Below are 22,095 nucleotides of genomic sequence, written 5' to 3'. Positions count from 1 at the left end.
ATGATGTGCTAATAGAGATACTGGGGTGCAAATGAGCAAAATAAATAACAACGTAAATAACAATATGGGGATGAGGTAGTTGGGTGGGCTAATTACAGATGGGCTGTGTACAGGTGCAGTGATCGGTAAGCTGCTCTGACAACTGATGCTTAAAGTTAGTGAGGGAGATAAGAGTCTCCAGCTTCAGAGATTTTTGCAGTTTGTTCCAGTCATTGGCAGCATTGAACTGGAAGGAATGGCGGCCAAAGGAGGTGTTGGCTTTGGGGATGACCAGTGAGATATACCTGCTGGAACGCAGACTACAGGTGGGTGTTGCTATGGTGACCAATGAGCTAAGAAAAGGCAGGGATTTGCCTAGAAATTATTTATAGATGACTTGGAGCCAGTGGGTTTGGTGACGAATATGTAGTGAGGGCCAGCCAACGAGAGCATACAGGTCACAATGGTGGGTAGTACAGTATATGGGGCTTTGGTGACAAAACGGATGGCACTGTGATAGACTACATCCAATTTGCTGAGTAGAGTGTTGGAAGCTATTTTGTAAATGACATCGCCGAAGTCATGGATCGGTAGGATAGTCCGTTTTACGAGGGCATGTTTAGCAGCATGAGTGAAGGAGGCTTTGTTGCGAAATAAGAAGCCGATTCTAGATTTAACTTTGGATTGGAGATGCTTAATGTGAGTCTGGAAGGAGAGTTTACGGTCTAACCAGACACCTAGGTATTTGTAGTTGTCCCCATATTCTAAGTAAGACCCGCCGAGAGTAGTGATTCTAGTCGGGTGGGCGGGTGCAAGCAGCGTTCGGTTGAAGAGCATGCATTTAGTTTTACTAGTGTTTAAGAGCAGTTGGAGGCTACGGAAGCAGTGTTGTATGGCGTTGAAGCTCGTTTGGAGGTTTGTTAACACAGTGTCCAATGAAGGGCCAGATGTATACAAAATGGTGTCGTCCGCATAGAAGTGGATTCGAGCGTCACCAACAGCAAGAGCAACATCATTGATATACACAGAGAATAGAGTCGGCCTGAGAATTGAAACCTTTGTCACCCCCATAGAGACTGCCAGAGGTCCAGACAACAGGCCCTATGATTTGACACATTGATCTCTATCTGAGAAGTAGTTGGTGAACCAGGCGAGGCAGTCATTTGAGAAACCAAGGCTATTTAGTCTGCCGAAGGAGAAGCGGGGGGGGGGGGGGGGGGCATGGTCATGTTGCAGCGGAGGGTGCAGAGCTGGTGGCCGAGGTAGTGGTAGCCAGGTGGAAAGCATGGCCAGCCGTAGCAAAATGCTTATTGAAATTCTCGATTATCGTAGATTTATCGGTGGTGACAGTGTTTCCTAGCCTCAGTGCAGTGGGTAGCTGGGAGAAGGTGCTCTTATTCTCCATGGACTTTACAGTGTCCCAAAACTTTTTGGAATTAGTGCTACAGGATGCACATTTCTGTTTGAAAAAGCTAACTTTTGCTTTCCTAACTGATTGTGTATATTGGTTCCTGACTTCCCTGAAAAGTTGCATATCGCGGGGGCTGTTCGATGTTAAATCAGTACGCCACAAGATGTTTTTGTGCTGGTCAAAGGCAGTCAAGTCTGGGGTGAACCAGGGGATATATCTGTTCTTAGTTCTGAATTTTTTGAATGGGGCATGCTTATTTAAGATGGAGAGGAAAGCACTTTTGAAGAACATTCAGGCATCCTCTACTGACGGAATGAGATCGATATCCATCCAGGATACCTGGGCCAGGTCAATTAGGAAGGCCTGCTCGCTGAAGTGTTTTAGGGGGCGTTTGACAGTGATGAGGGGTGGTCGTTTGACCGCGGACCCGTTACGGACGCAGGCAATAAGGCAGTGATAGCTGAGATCCTGGTTGAAGACAGCGGAGGTGTATTTAGAGGGTAAATTAGTCAGGATGATATCTATGAGGGTGCCCATGTTTACGGATTTAGGGTTGTACCTGGTAGGTTCCAGGTCAAGCAAAGAGGCACTGAGTTTGAAGGTAGACCTTGAAATACATCTACAGGTACACCTCCAATTGACTCAAATTATGTCAATTAGCATATCAGAAGCATCTAAAGCCATGACATCATTTTCTGGAATTTTCCAAGTTGTTTAAAGGCACAGTCAACTTAGTGTATGTACACTTCTGACCCACTGGAATTGTGATACAGTGAATTATAAGTGATATAATCTGTCTGTAAACAATTGTTGTTAAAATGACTTGTGTGATGCACAAAGTAGATGTCCTATCTGACTTGCCAAAGCTTTAGTTTGTTAACAAGAAATGTGTGGAGTGGTTGAAAAACGAGTTTTAATGACTCCAACCTAAGTGTATGTAAACTTCCGACTTCAACTGTATATACTGGGGGTACTGGTATTTACATTTAAATTTTAGTCATTTAGCAGACACTCTTATCCAGAGCTACTTACAGTTAGTGAGTGCATACATTTTCATACTGGCCCCCCGTGGGAAACGAACCTACAACCCTGGCGTTGCAAGTGCCATGCTCTACCAAATGAGCTACAGGGGACTGAGTCAATATGCGGGGGCACAGTTTAGTTGAGGTAATTGAGGTAATAAATACATGTAGGTAGAGTTATTAAAGTGACTATGCATCGATAATAAACAGAGAGTAGCAGCAGCGTTAAAGGGGGGGGGGGGGGGGGGTGATGCAAATAGTCTGGGTAGCTATTTGATTAGATGTTCAGGAGTCTTATGGCTTTGGGATAGAAGCTGTTTAGAAGCCTCTTGGACCTAGACTTGGCACTCCGGTACCGCTTGCTGTGCAGTAGCAGAGAGAACAGTCTATGACTAGCGTGGTTGGAGTCTTTGACAATTTTGAGGGCCTTCCTCTGACCCCGCCTGGTATAGAGGTCCTGGATAGCAGGAAGCTTGGCCCCAGTGATGTACTGGGCCGTACGCACTACCCTCTGTAGTGCCTTGCGGTCGGAGGCCGAGCAGTTGCCATACCAGGCAGTGATGCAACCAGTCAGGATGTTCTCGATGGTGCAGCTGTAGAACTTTTTAAGGATCTGAGGACCCATGCCAAATCTTTTCAGTCTCCTGAGGGGGAATAGGCTTTGTCATGCCCTCTTCACGACTGTCTTGGTGTGTTTGGACCATGTTAGTTTGTTGGTGATGTGGCCACCAAGGAACTTGAAGCTCTCAACCTGGTCCACTACAGCCCCGTCAATGAGAATGGGGGCATGCTCGGTCTTCTTCTTTTTCCTGTAGTCCACAATCATCACAATTGTTGTCCTGGCACCACACTGCCAGGTCTCTAACCTCCTCCCTATAGGCTGGCTCGTTGTTGTCAGTGATCAGGCCTACCACTGTTGTGTCATCGGCAAACTTAATGATGGTGTTGGAGTCGTGCCTGGCCGTGCAGTCAGGAGGGGACTGAGCACGCACCCCTGAGGGGCCCCCGTGTTGAGGATCAGCGTGGCGAAAGTGTTGTTACGTACCCTTACCACCTGGGGGCGGCCCGTCAGGAAGTCCAGGATCCAGTTGCAGTGGGAGGTGTTTAGTCCCAGGGTCCTTAGCTTAGTGATGAGCTTTGAGGGCACTATGGTGTTGAACGCTGAGCTGTAGTCAATGAATAGCATTTTCACATAGGTGTTATTTTTGTCCAGGTGTGAAAGGGCAGTGTGGAGCGCAATAGAGATTGCATCATCTGTGGATCTGTTGGGGCGGTATGCAAATTGGAGTGGGTCTAGGGTTTCTGGGATAATGGTGTTGATGTGAGCCATGACCAGCCGTTCAAAGCAATTCATGACTATAGACATGAGTGCTACGGGTCTGTAGTCATTTAGGCAGGTTACCTTAGTGTTCTTGGGCACAGGGACTATGTTGGTCTGCTTAAAACATGTTGGTATTACAGACTCAGACAGGGAGAGGTTGAAAATGTCAATGAAGACACTTGCCAGTTGGTCAGCCAATGCTCGGAGTACACGTCCTGGTAATCCATCTGGCCCTGCGGCCTTGTGAATGTTGACCTGCTTAAAGGTCTTACTCACATCGGCTATGGAGAACGTGATCACACAGTCATCTGGAACAGCTGATGCTCTCATGCAGGTTTCAGTGTTACTTGCCTCGAAGCGTGCATAGAAGTAATTTAGCTAGTCTGGTAGGCTTGTGTCACTGGGCAGCTCGCGGCTGTATAGGTCGGGTTTGAGATTCATTCCAATTTCATTCCATTCACTCATTTCCAAGGTTGAGTTATTGAATGTAAGAAAAGAAAATAAAGCTTGTGAATTGAACATTGAAATGTTTATGTCATGTGTGTTATTGAAAATGTACAAACAGTGAAAAGACGAAAAATTTGTTTTTTCTACTGTTGTTTCATAATGGGGACAATTCATGTAAGAGGGGAGGAGATGTTATATTTAATCAATAATTCCTGAGAACCCGGGAATTATCGTGTGACAACTCCCGATAAGGGCTGTTCTGAGGATACAGCCGTTGGAGGGAGTTGTCACACAATAATTTACAGGTTCGAGGGCATTATTGCTTTTTTAAAATGGTTGCCAATGTATTCATAAAAATATTAATGACATTTAATAATTAAAACATTATTTTAACAAATACATTTGTTTTTGCATTCTGAAATTGGTACCCATGCAGGCTAGTCATTAATTATGTTTGAAAGTTTTGACCCAGGCGTTAATTCTAATCATTGTATTCATTCGACATTGCTATGCTAAACAAATCATTAGCATGTAGCTAGCTAGAAGAGATTCAGTGATGATGAGAGACTAGAACTTCAGTAAATAATGAATTAATAAATATCCAATAGGCCTACATAGCTAACAACTATTATGTTTACGGTTTCTGTGGTGAATTATTGGGCAAGCTAGCCTACTGGCACGGGACAGATTGCATTTGTAAAATCCTTTTACATTTACGTCATTTAGCAGACGCTCTTATCCAGAGCGATTTACAGGAGCAATTAAAGTTAAGTGCCTTGCTCAAGGGCACGTCGACAGATTTTTCACCTAGTCAGCTCAGGGATTAGAGCCAGCTACCTTTCGGTAACTGGCCCAACGCTCTTAACGCCCCAAGGCTAGCTGCCACCCTGATACATTGTTGCACAGGTCATAGAGGCAGACAGGTAGGTTTATACAACCCCCAACTGTTGCAAAACCAAATGGTAGCATGGAAAGATAATCTGCAGATGCTTTTTTTCCTGAGGGAGATGAAGTTTAGGAATTTCCTGCATGGGCTGCTGGACAGTGGAATTATGAGATTAATAGGTCATGGTATTTTGCGGGAGTTGTTGTCCCGCAACTCCAAAACAACTGATTTTACAAATTGGGTTAAAACCTTTTTGTAGCGCGTACTTACCGTAGTTATCCATGATGCTGTTAGTGGGATGTGCTGCAGTCCAAAGATACTGAGATGTAAAATGGGAGGAAAGAAAAACCAACATCAGATGTTTTTTTCCCATGATTTTCTGAATCTCTCTGATCATGAAACACTAAACCATGTATGCTATCTGGCTTTACGGCAGAATCACACACACACACTTTGGTTAAAGCAGACTTATTAACACACAGATACAGGCAACAGTCAGAGCCTCATTAAACACAGCCATTTACTCCCTAGGCTGGTCTGGGCTGGTCACCATAGGGCTCTGGTCAAAAGTAGTGCACTATGTAGGGAATAGGGTGCCATTTGGGTTCTGGCCCAAAACACCATGAACCTCCAGTCTCTCTAACAGGTTCTGGTCCGACACCATGTACCTCCAGACTCTCTAACAGGTTCTGATCCAATACCATGTACCTCCAGACTCTCTAACAGGTTCTGGTCCAATACCATGAACCTCCAGACTCTCTAACAGGTTCTGGTCCAATACCATGTACCTCCAGACTCTCTAACAGGTTCTGATCCAATACCATGTACCTCCAGTCTATCTAACAGGTTCTGGTCCAACACCATGAACCTCCAGACTCTCTAACAGGTTCTGGTCCAATACCATGAACCTCCAGACTCTCTAACAGGTTCTGGTCCAACACCATGAACCTCCAGACTCTCTAACAGGTTCTGATCCAATACCATGTACCTCCAGACTCTCTAACAGGTTCTGGTCCAACACCATGAACCTCCAGTCTCTCTAACAGGTTCTGGTCCAATACCTTGTACCTCCAGTCTCTCTAACAGGTTCTGATCCAATACCATGTACCTCCAGACTCTCTAACAGTCTCTGGTCCAATACCATGAACCTCCAGACTCTCTAACAGGTTCTGATCCAATACCATGTACCTCCAGACTCTCTAACAGGTTATGATCCAATACCATGTACCTCCAGACTCTCTAACAGGTTCTGGTCCAACACCATGTACATCCAGTCTCTCTAACAGGTTCTGGTCCAATACCATGAACCTCCAGACTCTCTAACAGGTTCTGGTCCAATACCATGTACCTCCAGACTCTCTAACAGGTTCTGGTCCAATACCATGTACCTCCAGACTCTCTAACAGGTTCTGGTCCAATACCATGTACCTCCAGACTCTCTAACAGGTTCTGGTCCAACACCATGTACCTCCAGTCTCTCTAACAGGTTCTGGTCCAATACCATGAACCTCCAGACTCTCTAACAGGTTCTGGTCCAACACCATGTAACTCCAGTCTCTCTAACAGGTTCTGGTCCAACACCATGAACCTCCAGACTCTCTAACAGGTTCTGGTCCAATACCATGAACCTCCAGACTCTCTAACAGGTTCTGGTCCAACACCATAAACCTCCAGACTCTCTAACAGGTTCTGATCCAATACCATGTACCTCCAGACTCTCTAACAGGTTCTGGTCCAACACCATGAACCTCCAGTCTCTCTAACAGGTTCTGGTCCAATACCTTGTACCTCCAGTCTCTCTAACAGGTTCTGATCCAATACCATGTACCTCCAGACTCTCTAACAGGTTCTGGTCCAATACCATGAACCTCCAGACTCTCTAACAGGTTCTGATCCAATACCATGTATCTCCAGACTCTCTAACAGGTTCTGATCCAATACCATGAACCTCCAGACTCTCTAACAGGTTCTGATCCAATACCATGTACCTCCAGACTCTCTAACAGGTTCTGATCCAATACCATGTACCTCCAGACTCTCTAACAAGTTCTGGTCCAATACCATGTACCTCCAGACTCTCTAACAGGTTCTGGTCCAACACCATGTACCTCCAGACTCTCTAACAGGTTCTGGTCCAACACCATGTACCTCCAGACTCTCTAACAGGTTCTGATCCAATACCATGAACCTCCAGTCTCTCTAACAGGTTCTGATCCAATACCATGTACCTCCAGACTCTCTAACAGGTTCTGATCCAATACCATGAACCTCCAGACTCTCTAACAGGTTCTGGTCCAACACCATGAACCTCCAGACTCTCTAACAGGTTCTGATCCAATACCATGAACCTCCAGACTCTCTAACAGGTTCTGGTCCAACACCATGAACCTCCAGACTCTCTAACAGGTTCTGATCCAACACCATGAACCTCCAGACTCTCTAACAGGTTCTGGTCCAACACCATGAACCTCCAGACTCTCTAACAGGTTCTGGTCCAATACCATGTACCTCCAGACTCTCTAACAGGTTCTGGTCCAATACCATGTACCTCCAGACTCTCTAACAGGTTCTGATCCAACACCATGTACCTCCAGACTCTCTAACAGGCTCCATGTGTGACTTTTCTTTCAACTCATCACTCAGTGAAAGTTTACACAGTGAGAAATCCCTGGCGTCCTCTGGCCCAGAATGAATAGCGTCATAGTGTAAACACATATGGCCCCTGTCAAAAGCAGTGCACTATGTAGGGAATAGGCCCATCATCAGAAGGGTCCTCTGTGGTTTCCCCCCCCTGATTGTTTAACTATGGTGTTTTCTCAAGCTTCGTTTGCACAGATGTTGGTGGGGGCCTTCGTTTAACACATAGATACAGGACATTCCTGATATGTTGCTGTATCCAAGGAACCAATGCAATGTCCCCCCTCCAGCTAAGAAATTACAGTACCGTACTGTATCGCTGTTTTCACTCTTGCAGAACACACACTCTGAAATTCCACATATTTTCACAATGTAAATATTGTCTGCATCCCAAGTGGCACCCTATTCCCTGTATAGTGTGCTAGTTTGAACAGATCCCCTATGGGCCCTGGTAAAAAGAACTATGCCATTTGGGACACATGGATGATCTATATTCGAATACCTACACTACCGGTCAAAAGGTGGGACACACCGACTCATTCAAGGGTTTTTCTTTATTTTTACTATTTTCTACATTGTAGAATAATAGTGAAGACTTCAAAACTATGAAATAACACATATGGAATCATGTTGTAACCAAAAAAAGTGTTAAACAAATCAAAATACATTTTATATTGGAGATTCTTAAAATAGCTACCCTTTGCCTTGATGACAGCTGTGCACACTCTTGGCATTCTCTCAACCAGCTTCACCTGGAATGCTTTTCCAACAGTCTTCAAGGAGTTCCCACATATACTGAGCACTTGTTGGCTGCTTTTCCTTCACTCTGTGGTCCGACACAACCCATACCATCTCAATTGGGTTGAGGTCCGGGGTTTGTGGAGGCCAGGTCACCTGATGCAGCACTCCATCACTCTCCTTCTTGGTCAAATAGCCCTTTACACAGCCTGGAAGTGTGTTGGGTCATTGTCCTGTTGAAAAACAAATGATAGTCCCACTAAGCCCAAACCAGATGGGATGGCGTATCGCTGCAGAATGCTGTGGTAGCCATGCTGATTAAGTGTGCCTTGAATTCTAAATAAATCACAGACAGTGTTACCAGCAAAGCACCCCCACACCATAACACTTCCTCCTCCATGCTTTACGGTGGGAGATATATATGCGGAGATCATCTGTTCACCCACACCGTGTCCAACAAAGACACGGCGGTTGGAACCAAAAATCTCAAATTTGGACTCATCAGACCAAAGGACAGATTTCCACCGGTCTAATGTCCATTGCTCGTGTTTCTTGGCCCAAGCAAGTCTCTTCTTATTATTGGTGTCCATTAGTAGTGGTTTCTTTGCAGCAATTTGACCATGAAGGCCTGATTCATGCTGTCTCCTCTGAACAGTTGATGTTGAGATGTGTCTGTTAATTGAACTCTGTGAAGCATTTGTTTGGGCTGCCATTTCTGAGACTGGTAACTGTAATGAACTTATCCTCTGCAGCAGCGGTAACTCTGGGTCTTCCATTCCTGTGGCGGTCCTCATGAGAGCCAGTTTCATCATAGCGCTTGATGGTTTTTGCGACTGCACTTGAAGAAACTTTCAAAGTTCTTGAAATGTTCTGCATTGTCTGACCTTCATGTCTTAAAGTAATGATGGACTGTCCTTTCTCTTTGCTTATTTGAGCTGTTCTTGCCATAATATGGACTTGGTCTTTTACCAAATAGGGCTTTCTTCTGTATACCCCCCTACCTTATCACAACACAACTGATTGGCTGAAAGGCATTAAGAAGGAAAAAAATTCCACAAATTAACTTTTAACAAGGCACACCTGTTAATTGAAATGCATTCCAGGTGACTACCTCATGAAGCTGGTTGAGAGAATGCCAAGAGTGTGTAAAGCTGTCATCAAGGCAAAGGGTGGCTATTTGAATAATCTCAAATTTAAAATATATTTTGATTTGTTTAACACTTTTTTGTTTACTACATGATTCCATATGTGTTATTTCATAGTTTTGATATCTGCACTATTATTCTACAATGTAGAAAATAGTAAAAATGAAGGAAAACCCTTGAATGAGTAGGTGTTGTAAAACTTTTGACCGGTAGTGTAGACTAACATACTGTATACTTAATGAGTATATACTACATACTATATACTATTAGTTCACTTTAGTATACTTTAAACTAACGGTATCCTTTCAGTTGAGTGTACAAGCGCTTCGCCTGTCTACCAGAAGTTGATGCTGTTGCTATGCAACTCCTTGCTAGCTTGTTAGCATAACAAATTACTAGCTAGACATCTTACGACTTCGTTAACAATGTCCATTGAGAACGCACAATGAATATAAAACTTAGCAAAGCTAAGAATGACGTGAATAATCAAGTCAATAAACGTTGGGTAGTTAGTTAAATAACATAAAGTTAATATACTTGCAAGTTCAATGTATTTGTAGCCAACTAATGTTAGGTAGCTAACTAACATACCGGAACATACAAGCAACTGCTGTAATGATATGCTATGCGGTTCGTAAGGCTAGCGTAGCTAACAAATTGTCAACCAAAATAACGTAACTTATTTGATAAGTCATCACTTTATTACATAGCTCAACATTTTCTTAACATTTGTCATAATTAGTTAAATCAATAAATTTGTATCCACTCTCATCAGAATTCCACTGCATATTTTCCGCCATTTTCTTCAAATCTGAAAATGGTGTGAAGCCACACCCATTTTCTGAAGAATTGCATTATGGGCCCTAAAAGCACGGAAATAGTGTTGAATGCTTGTATACTTCGTATTTTGGCAAATGTAGTACGACATCCAGGAACTTGTGGCGTACTAACTATATCCATACTATGATCAAGAAGCATACTAAATACTCTAATAGTATGGTTAGTGCAGTTAGCATGTGTATTCAAACACAGCTATGTTCTCCATTTTGCCATGGGATTTAAATCAGTTAACAGTGTCTTCAGAGAAAGCAGCTATAGCTCAATCCTCATCAGTCTTATCACAGCAAGCCCTGATCCAATACCATGAACCGCCAGACTCTCTAACAGGTTCTGATCCAATACCATGTACCTCCAGTCTCTCTAACAGGTTCTGGTCCAATACCATGTACCTCCAGACTCTCTAACAGGTTCTGATCCAATACCATGTACCTCCAGTCTCTCTAACAGGTTCTGGTCCAATACCATGTACCTCCAGACTCTCTAACAGGTTCTGGTCCAATACCATGTACCTCCAGTCTCTCTAACAGGTTCTGATCCAATACCATGTACCTCCAGACTCTCTAACAGGTTCTGGTCCAATACCATGAACCTCCAGACTCTCTAACAGGTTCTGGTCCAACACCATGTACCTCCAGTCTCTCTAACAGGTTCTGATCCAACACCATGTACCTCCAGACTCTCTAACAGGTTCTGGTCCAATACCATGTACCTCCAGTCTCTCTAACAGGTTCTGGTCCAACACCATGTACCTCCAGACTCTCTAACAGGTTATGGTCCAATACCATGTACCTCCAGTCTCTCTAACAGGTTCTGATCCAATACCATGAACCTCCAGACTCTCTAACAGGTTCTGGTTCAATACCATGAACCTCCAGACTCTCTAACAGGTTCTGGTCCAATACCATGAACCTCCAGACTCTCTAACAGGTTCTGGTCCAATACCATGTACCTCCAGACTCCCTAACAGGTTCTGATCCAATACCATGTACCTCCAGACTCTCTAACAGGTTCTGATCCAATACCATGTACCTCCAGACTCTCTAACAGGTTCTGATCCAATACCATGAACCTCCAGACTCTCTAACAGGTTCTGATCCAATACCATGTACCTCCAGTCTCTCTAACAGGTTCTGATCCAATACCATGTACCTCCAGACTCTCCAACAGGCTCCATGTGTGTTTTTTTTCCTCCAACTCATCACTCCGTGAAATTATATACAGTGAGAAAGCCCTGGCGTCCTCTGGCCCAGAATGCATAGCGTCATAGTGTAAACATACTACGGCCGGCATCCCAAATAGCACTCTATTCCGTATACTGCGCACTACTTTTGATGAGCCCTTGTCAAAACTAGTGTACTACGTAGGGTACAGGGTTCCATTTTGAATTCACCCCACATCAGAAGGGTCCTCAGTGGTTCTCTAGTTAAAGTGCTGTTTTCAGAAGGCTGTGAGGCAGAGCACGTTAAATCCATTGTTTGTGTTCTGCATGCACATAATGACCTCCTGACCTGACGACCTTTCAGTCACTGCTGTCTCTAATTGTAGACTGGTTCATCTGAAGTGCTGCCTGAACAGAAAGCTCTAACAATGTTTATGGTTTTATACCGCCATGGTTATAAGGAGCAGGACAGGCCAGGCATGGTTGTTTTACAGAAAAACGCATAAAAACAAATATTACGTTACCACAACGTCTAAACTCGGCATTCATTGTCAAACATTGTCTCAGTGTTCTGTGATCTCCCACTTACAGTTGAAGTCGGATTTTTACATACACTTAGGTTGGAGTCATTAAAACTAGTTTTTCAACCACTCCACACATTTCTTGATAACAAACTATAGTTTTGGCAAGTTGGTTAGGACATCTACTTAGTGCGTGACACAAGTAATTTTTCCAACAATTGTTTACAGACAGATTATTTCACTTATAATTCACTGTATAATAATTCCAGTGGGTCAGAAGTTTACATACACTAAGTTGACTATGCCTTTAAACAGCTTGGAAAATTCCAGAAAATGATGTAATGGCTTTAGGAGCTTCTGATAGGCTAATTTACATCATTTGAGACAATTGGAGGTGTACCTGTGGATGTATTTCAAGGCTACATTCAAAAAAAATTGTAGACCTCCACAAGTCTGGTTCATCCTTGGGAGCAATTTCCAAACGCCTGAAGTTACCACGTTCATCTGTACAAACAATAGTATGCAAGTATAAACACCATGGGACCACGCAGCCGTCATACCGCTCAGGAAGGAGACGCGTTCTGTCTCCTAGAGATGAACGTACTCTGGTGCGAAAAGTGCAAATCAATCCCAGAACAACAGCAAAGGACCTTGTGAAGATGCTGGAGGAAACAGGTACAAAAGTATCTACATCCACAGTAAAACGAGTCCTATATCGACATAACCTGAAAGGCCGCTCAGCAAGGAAGAAGCCACTGCTCCAAAACCGCCATAAAAAAGTCAGACTACGGTTTGCAACTGCACATGGGGACAAAGATCGTACTTTTTGGAGAAATGTCCTCTGGTCTGATGAAACAAAAATAGAACTGTTTGGCCATAATGACCATCGTTATGTTTGGAGGAAAAAAGCAGAAGAACACCATCCCAACCGTGAAGCACGGGGGTGGCAGCATCATGCTGTGGGGTTGCTTTGCTGCAGGAGGGACTGGTGCACTTCACAAAATAGATGGCATCACGAGGAAGGAAAATTATGTGGATATATTGAGTCAACATCAGTCAGGAAGTTAAAGCTTGGTCGCAAATAAGTCTTCCAAATGGACAATGACCCCAAGCAAACTTCCAAAGTTGTGGCAAAATGGCTTAAGGACAACAAAGTAAAGGTATTGGAGTGGCCATCACAACGCCCTGACCTCAATCCTATAGAAAATGTGTGGGCAGAACTGAAAAGGATGTGCGAGCAAGGAGGCCTACAAACCTGATTCAGTTACACCAGCTCTGTCAGGAGGAATGGGCCAAAATGTACCCAACGTATTGTGGGAAGCTTGTGGAAGGCTCCCCGAAACGTTTGACCCAAGTTAATCAATTTAAAGGCAATGCCACCAAATACGAATAAACTTCTGACCCACTGGGAATGTGATGAAATAAATAAAAGCTGAAATAAATCATTCTCTATTATTCTGACATTTCACATTCTTAAAATAAAGTATTGATCCTAACTGACCTAAAACAGGGAATTTTTACTAGGATTAAATGTCAGGAATTGTTAAAAACTGAGTTTAAATGTATTTGGCTAAGGTGTATGTAGACTTTCGACTTCAACTGTAGATAAATCACATGTCGCTGTGAGTGAATGGGTTCTCTCAGTTAGATAAATCAACATCCCTGTGTGTGAATGGGATCTCCTAGTTAGATAAATCAACATCCCTGTGTGTGAATGGGATCTCCTAGTTAGATAAATCAACATCCCTGTGTCTGAATGGGATAACTCAGTTAGATAAATCAACATCCCTGTGTGTGAATGGGATCTCCTAGTTAGATAAATCAACATCCCTGTGTGTGAATGGGATAACTCAGTTAGATAAATCAACATCCCTGTGTGTGAATGCAGTTTGGGACTATTGACACACAGTGGGGAGAACAAGTATTTGATACACTGCCGATTTTGCAGGTTTTCCTACTTACAAAGCATGTAGAGGTCTGTAATTTTTATCATAGATACACTTCAACTGTGAGAGACGGAATCATACAAATCACATTGTATGATTTTTAAGTAATACATTTGCATTTTATTGCATGACATAAGTATTTGATCACCTACCAACCAGTAAGAATTTCGGCTCTCACAGACCTGTTAGTTATTCTTTAAGAAGCCCTCCTGTTCACCACTCATTACCTGTATTAACTGCACCTGTTTGAACTCGTTACCTGTATAAAAGACACCTGTCCACACACTCAATCAAACAGACTCCAACCTCTCCACAATGGCCAAGACCAGAGAGCTGTGTAAGGACATCAGGAATAAAATTGTAGACCTGCACAAGGCTGAGATGGGCTACAGGACAATAGGCAAGCAGCTTGGTGAGAAGGCAACAACTGTTGGCGCAATTATTAGAAAATGGAAGAAGTTCAAGATGACGGTCAATCACCCTCGGTCTGGGGCTCCATGCAAGATCTCACCTCGTGGGGCATCAATGATCATGAGGAAGGTGAGGGATCAGCCCAGAACTACACAGCAGGACCTGGTCAATGACCTGAAGAGAGCTGGGACCACAGTCTCAAAGAAAACCATTAGTAACACACTACGCCGTCATGGATTAAAATCATGCAGCGCACGCAATGTCCCCCTGCTCAAGCCAGCGCATGTCCAGGCCCGTCTGAAGTTTGCCAATGACCATCTGGATGATCCAGAGGAGAAATGGGAGCAGGTCATGTGGTCTGATGAGACAAAAATATAGCTTTTTGGTCTAAATTCCACTCGCCTTGTTTGGAGGAAGAAGAAGGATGAGTACAACCCCAAGAACACCATCCCAACCGTGAAGCATGGAGGTGGAAACATCATTCTTTGGGGATGCTTTTCTGCAAAGGGGACAGGACGACTGCACCGTATTGAGGGGAGGATGGATGGGGCCATATATCGCGAGATCTTGGCCAACAACCTCCTTCCCTCAGTAAGAGCATTGAAGATGGGTCGTGGCTGGGTCTTCCAGCATGACAACGACCCGAAACACACAGCCAGGGCAACTAAGGAGTGGCTCCGTAAGAAGCATCTCAAGGTCTTGGAGTGGCCTAGCCAGTCTCCAGACCTGAACCCAATAGAAAATCTTTGGAGGGAGCTGAAAGTCTGTATTGCCCAGCGACAGCCCCGAAACCCGAAGGATCTGGAGAAGGTCTGTATGGATGAGTGGGCCAAAATCCCTGCTGCAGTGTGTGCAAACCTGGTCAAGACCTACAGGAAACGTATGATATCTGTAATTGCAAAAAAAGGTTTCTGTACCAAATATTTTTATTTTAAATTTTTTTATTTCACCTTTATTTAACCAGGTAAGCCAGTTGAGAACAGGTTCTCATTTACAACTGCGACCTGGCCAAGATAAAGCAAAGCAGTGCAATAAAAACAACACAGAGTTACATATGGGGTAAAAAAACATAAAGTCAAAAATACAACAGAAAATATATATACAGTGTGTGCAAATGTAGCAAGTTATGGAGGTAAGGCAATAAATAGGCTATAGTGCAGAATAATTACAATTTAATATTAACACTGGAGTGATAGATGTGCAAGAGATTATGTGCAAATAGAGATACTGGGGTGCAAAAGAGCAAAATAAATAACAATATAGGAATGAGGTAGTTGGGTGGACTAATTTCAGATGGGCTGTGTACAGGTGCAGTGATAGGTAAGGTGCTCTGACAACTGATGCTTAAAGTTAGTGAGGGAGATAAGAGTCTCCAGCTTCAGAGATTTTTGCAATTCGTTCCAGTCATTGGCAGCAGAGAACTGGAAGGAATCGCGGCCAAAGGAGGTGTTGGCTTTGGGAATGACCAGTGAGATATACCTGCTGGAGCGCAGACTACGGGTGGGTGCTGCTATGGTGACCAATGAGCTAAGATAAGGCGGGGATTTGCCTAGCAGTGATTTATAGATGGCCTGGAGCCAGTGGGTTTGACAACGAACATGTAGTGAGGACCAGCCAACAAGAGCGTACAGGTCACAGTGGTGGGTAGTGTATGGGGCTTTGGAGACAAAACGGATGGCACTGTGATAGACTACATCCAATTTTCTGAGTAGAGTGTTGGAGGCTATTTTGTAAATGACATCGCCGAAGTCAAGGATCGGTAGGATAGTCAGTTTTACGAGGGCATGTTTGGCAGCATGAGTGAAGGAGGCTTTGTTGCGAAATAGGAAGCCGATTCTAGATTTAACTTTGGATTGGAGATTCTTTATGTGAGTCTGGAAGTTGAGTTTACAGTCTAACCAGACACCTAAGTATTTGTAGTTGTCCACATACTCTAGGTCAGACCTGTCGAGAGTGGTGATTCTAGTCGGGTGGGCGGGTGCCAGCAGCGTTCGATTGAAAAGCATGCATTTAGTTTAACTAGTGTTTAAGAGCAGTTGGAGGCTACTGAAGGATTGCTGTATGGCATTGAAGCTCGTTTGGAGGTTTGTTAACACAGTGTCCAATGAAGGGCCAGATGTATACAAAATGGTGTCGTCTGCGTAGAGGTGGATCTGAGAGTCACCAGCAGCAAGAGCGACATCATTGATATACACGGAGAAAAGTGTCGGCCCAAGAATTGAACCCTGTGGCACCCCCATAGAGACTGCCATAGGTCCAGACAACAGGCCCTCCGATTTGACACACTGAACTCTATCTGAGAAGTAGTTGGTGAACCAGGCGAGGCAGTCATTTGAGAAACCAAGGCTATTTAGTCTGCCAATAAGAATGCGGTGGTTGACAGAGTCGAAAGCCTTGGCCAGGTCGATGAAGACGGGGGGTCTTCATCATTAAGTTCTGCTTTTCTGATGTATCAAATACTTATGTCATGCAATAAAGTGCAAATTAATTACTTAAAAATCATACAATGTGATTTTCTGGATTTTTGTTTTAGATTCCGTCTCTCACAGTTGAAGTGTACCTATGATAAAAAATGACAGACCTCTACATGCTTTGTAAGTAGGAAAACCTGCAAAATCTGCAGTGTATCAAATACTTGTTCTCCCCACTGTAAGTCTAAACTAATTCCACACTACAACCGTCTAATCTCAACATTGCCTTGTTCCTGTTATGGGATCTCTCTGTTAGATCATTCACAAGATCTAAGTTTGACGAATCTCTCGTAGAAAGCGTATAAACTGAGAGAATATGTCAGGACGGGATGGGATGGTCCTCTGTAGCTCAGCTGGTAGAGCACGGCGCTTGTAACGCCAAGGTAGTGGGTTCGATCCCCGGGACCACCCATATACAAAAATGTATGCACGCATGACTGTAAGTCGCTTTGGATAAAAGTGTCTGCTAAATGGCATATTATTGTTATTATTATTATTTTATTATTATTATAAAAGCAGCAGTAGTCTCTGGTGTTTTTCTGGTGTTTGGGTTTTTAATCTCTGGTTATTTGGACAAATCATGATTCCGCAGGTGTTTGCATCTTTAGAATTCCGCTTATGGGAGGGGACATTCAGCCTGTAACTTCCAAAGAAAGAGGGTGGAGCTCCTCGTTCTAGCATCTCTGAGAATTTAGTTAAAGATGAATCAATCATAGTGTGTCCCAACTCTGAACCCAGCTGCATGGTCCCAACTCTGAACCCAGCTGCATGGTCCCTTCTTTTTCTGGAACATTAAGACTGCGTCTCAAATGACAGCCTAACTCAAATGGACCCTGGTCTAATGTAGTGCACTACTCAGAGAATAGGGTGCCATTTGTGATTCAAGTAGACAGCAGAAGAATTCCAAACTTCTTGAGAGAAAAGCAGACTTGGCCAGACCAACACTGGCTGTTTTCAACGAACCATAGCGTGTTTTCAGGTAAACAATAACTTCTTGTCAAATTAGTCAGCGTGTTGAGGCCCGTTAGAACATGAAACAGGGTGTAGATAAGGAGAGAGAATATCCCTTGTTGATTTATGGTTTACCTCTCTGACCTGAAACTACTTTCTCAGAGGAGCGAGTGATCGACGGGGTCGTAAAGGTCAGGAGAATTACTGTGTCACTTAAAAGATCAGGGAGTTCAGTCCAATTAGAGACTGTTCCTTCTGGGGATAGCCATGTCTCTCTCTCTCTCTCTCTCTCTGTCTCTCTCTCTCTCTCTCTCTCTCTCTCTCTCTCTCTCTCTCTCTCTCAATTCAATAGACTTTATTGACATGGCAAGTAAAATTACTTACATTGTCAAAGTATACATATAACAAAAATGGTGGGACCAACAGCAATAATAATAGTAGTAGTGGAAATGGGATTACCATTAACAGCAACTACAACAACAATATTAATGAGAATAACAATACATTAAAGCAATAGTAGTCGACCAATCTCAACATGACTGAGAAGACACATTACATGGTATAAAAGCCAAAACAAAACAGGAAATATTATTGACATTACACTTTTCACTGGCTGTCCCTCAGGTTGTGGCAGGAGGACACATATTTCTCTCTCTCTCTCTCTCTCTCTCTCTCTAATTCCAATCCAAGATGCTTTATTGGCATGAAAAACATTGTGTCAATATTGCCAAAGCAACAATGTATACAATATACAGTTGAAGTCGGAAGTTTACATACACTTAGGTTGGAGTCATTAAAACTAGTTTTTCAACCACTCCACACATTTCTTGTTAACAAATTATAGTTTTGGCAAGTCGGTAAGGACATCTACTTTGTGCATGACACAAGTAATTTTTCCAACAATTGTTTACAGACAGATTATTTCATTTATAATTCACTGTATCACAATTCCAGTGGGTCAGAAGTTTACATACACTAAGTGTCAAGATCGTCGTATCGAGTAGACCAAGGCGCAGCGTGATGAACGAACATGTTTATTTATCTTTAGTGATAAATACTGACAATGAACAAAACTACAAACGACTCGTAACGTCCTAGGTTACATAGACCAACACGGAACAAGAACCCACAAACACAAAGGGAAAAACAGACAGTTTAAATATGGCTCCCAATCAGAGACAACCAGCCACAGCTGACACTCGTTGCCTCTGATTGGGAGTCACTCAGGCCAACATAGAAATAAACAAACTAGAACTCCCAACATAGAGATATAACACATAGAATGAACACACCCTGGCTCAACATATAGAGTCCCAGAGCCAGGGTGTGACAGTACCCCCCCCTAAAGGCGCGGACTGCGACCGCGCCTCAACTAGAGCAAAACAGGGGAGGGCTGGGTGGGCATTCCTCCTCGGCGGCGGTTCTGGCTCCGGCCTTGCCCACCACCCTCCAACAAACCCCCCATAGCGCCCCTGGTCCGGTCTGGCCCCGCTGGCTGGAGCTGAACTGGACGTAGCAGGAGCGGTTAGCTTCAGCTCCGTAGTGGAGCAGTTGACCGGTACCTCATTAGGCACCGGTGACCCAGGCACGGGTTGTGCCGGACTGACGACGCGCACCCCTGGCCTGGTGCATGAGGCAGGAACGGACCGGACCGGGCTGACGATGCGCACCCCTGGCTTAGTGCGTGGAGCAGCAACAGGCCGGACCGGGCTGACGACACGCACCCCTGGCTTGGTGCGTGGAGCCGGAACGGGCCTCACCGGACTGACGACTCGCACCCCTGGCTTGGTGCGTGGAGCAGCAACGGGCCGGACCGGGCTGACGATGCGCACCCCTGGCTGGGTGCGTGGAGCCGTAACGGGCCTCACCGGACTGACGACTCGCACCCCTGGCTTGGTGCGTGGAGCAGCAACGGGCCGGACCGGGCTGACGATGCGCACCCCTGGCTTGGTGCGAGTAGCAGGAACGGGCTGGACCAGGCTGACGACTCGCACCCCTGGCTTGGTGCAAATAGCAGGAACGTTCTGGACCAGGCTGACGACTCGCACCCCTGGCTTGGTGCGAGTGGCAGGGACAGGCCGGGCCGGGCTGGCGACGCGCACCGTAGGCTTGGTGCGAGTGGCAGGAACAGACCGGGCCGGGCTGGCGACGCACACCGTAGGCTTGGTGCGAGTGGCAGGAACAGGCTGGGCCGGACTGGCGACGCACACCTTAAGCTTGGGCGAGGGGCAGGAACAGGCCGGGCCGGGCTGGCGACGCGCACCGTAGATTTGGTGCGAGTGACAGGAACAGGCCGGACCGGGCTGGCGACGCGCACCGTAGACTTGGTGCGAGTGGCAGGAACAGGCCGGGCCGGGCTGGCGACGCGCACCGTAGACTTGGTGCAAGTGGCAGGAACAGGCCGGGCCGGGCTGGCGACGCGCACCGTAGACTTGGTGCGAGTGGCAGGAACAGGCCGGGCCGGGCTGGCGACGCACACCGTACATTTGGTGCGAGGGGCCGTAACAGGCCGGACCGTACTGGGGACACACACCACTGGCTCTACCCCGGGATCTGGAACGGGCCGGACCGGACTGGTAACACACCCCAGTACCTCTCGCCGTGCCTCTAAACCTTCTTTTCCTACTTTGACCAGTGGCCCCCGTAACCTGGTGGCCTTCTGAATACGCCCCTTTTCTGCCTCCGTCAGCCCCGTCGTCCATGCCCTGTGCCCCCCCCCCTAATTTTTTTTTGGGGTTGCCTCTCGTCAGCCCGACGACGACACTGATCACGCCGTTGCTCCTCTCTCCGTCGCCTCTCTACTGTCTCACTCCATGGCCGGCGATCCATCCCGGCCAGGATTTCCTCCCAGGTCCAGGACCCCTGCCCGTCTAAGATCTGCTCCCACGTCCAGGCTGCCTGCTCCTGGACACGCTGCTTGGTCCTGTGATGGTGGGTTCTTCTGTCAAGATCGTCGTATCGAGTAGACCAAGGCGCAGCGTGATGAACTAACATGTTTATTTATCTTTAGTGATAAATACTGACAATGAACAAAACAACAAACGACTCGTAACGTCCTAGGTAACATAGACCAACACGGAACAAGAACCCACAAACACAAAGGGAAAAACAGACAGTTTAAATATGGCTCCCAATCAGAGACAACCAGCCACAGCTGACACTCATTGCCTCTGATTGGGAGTCACTCAGGCCACATAGAAATAAACAAACTAGAACTCCCAACATAGAAATATCACACATAGAATGAACACACCCTGGCTCAACATATAGAGTCCCAGAGCCAGGGTGTGACATCAGGTCAATACCCGCATGGCCCGATGGTATTCCAGGGCGCATTTTCAGAGCACGTGCAGAACAGCTGGCAGGTATATTCAGGGTAATTTTCAACCTCTCTTTGTCCCAGTCTGTAATCCCCACATATTTAAAAATGACCACCACCATTCCTGTTCCCAATAACTCTAAAGCTTCATGCCACAACGACTACCGCCCTGTAGCACTCACATCTGTAATCATGAAGTGCTTTGAGAGTCTGGTTATGGCATTTACATTTACATTTTAGTCATTTAGCAGATGCTCTTATCCAGAGCGACTGACAGTTAGTGAGTGCATACATTTTCATACTGGCCCCCCTGGCACACATCAACTCCCTCATCCCGGTACCCCCTGTATATAGCCTCGCTACTGTTATTTTACTGCTGCTTTTTAATTATTTATTATTTTTCAATTTTTCTTATTTTTTAATTTTTACTTATCAATTTTTTACTTAACACTTATTTTTCTTAAAACTGCATTGACCTGTTGTATTCGGCACATGTGATAAATAAAATGTGATTTCATTTGACACCCTAGATCCACTCCAATTTGCATACCGCCCCAACAGTTCTATAGACGACACAATCTCAATTGCCTGAGGCTAGTAGGCCTCAGGCTATAGGTAATAGCACACAGTAGTATGTACAGTAGGGACAAGTTAGCATTAGTGTTAGCGGCTAAGAACGGTAGGATGCTAACATGTAAACAGATCGGCCATCTTAGTAGAGGCCAGGGCGTAATGAAATCACAGGTTTTACCTCATGCCCTGAACATGTAGAATAACCATGAACTATGCCAAATGGTCCAGATAAACATGTAAGCAGGAAGGCTAGTACCCAGGCATGAAGTAACAGGATACTAGCATGGAAACATTGAGTGAATAAGCACAAGATAGTAG

This window comes from Coregonus lavaretus (genome assembly GCF_964263955.1).
Source record: "Coregonus lavaretus genome assembly, contig: HAP1_SCAFFOLD_2090, whole genome shotgun sequence".
Taxonomy (NCBI): Eukaryota; Metazoa; Chordata; class Actinopteri; order Salmoniformes; family Salmonidae; genus Coregonus; species Coregonus lavaretus.
The sequence above is the reverse complement of the archived record's forward strand: the minus strand, read 5'-3'. Positions refer to the sequence as shown.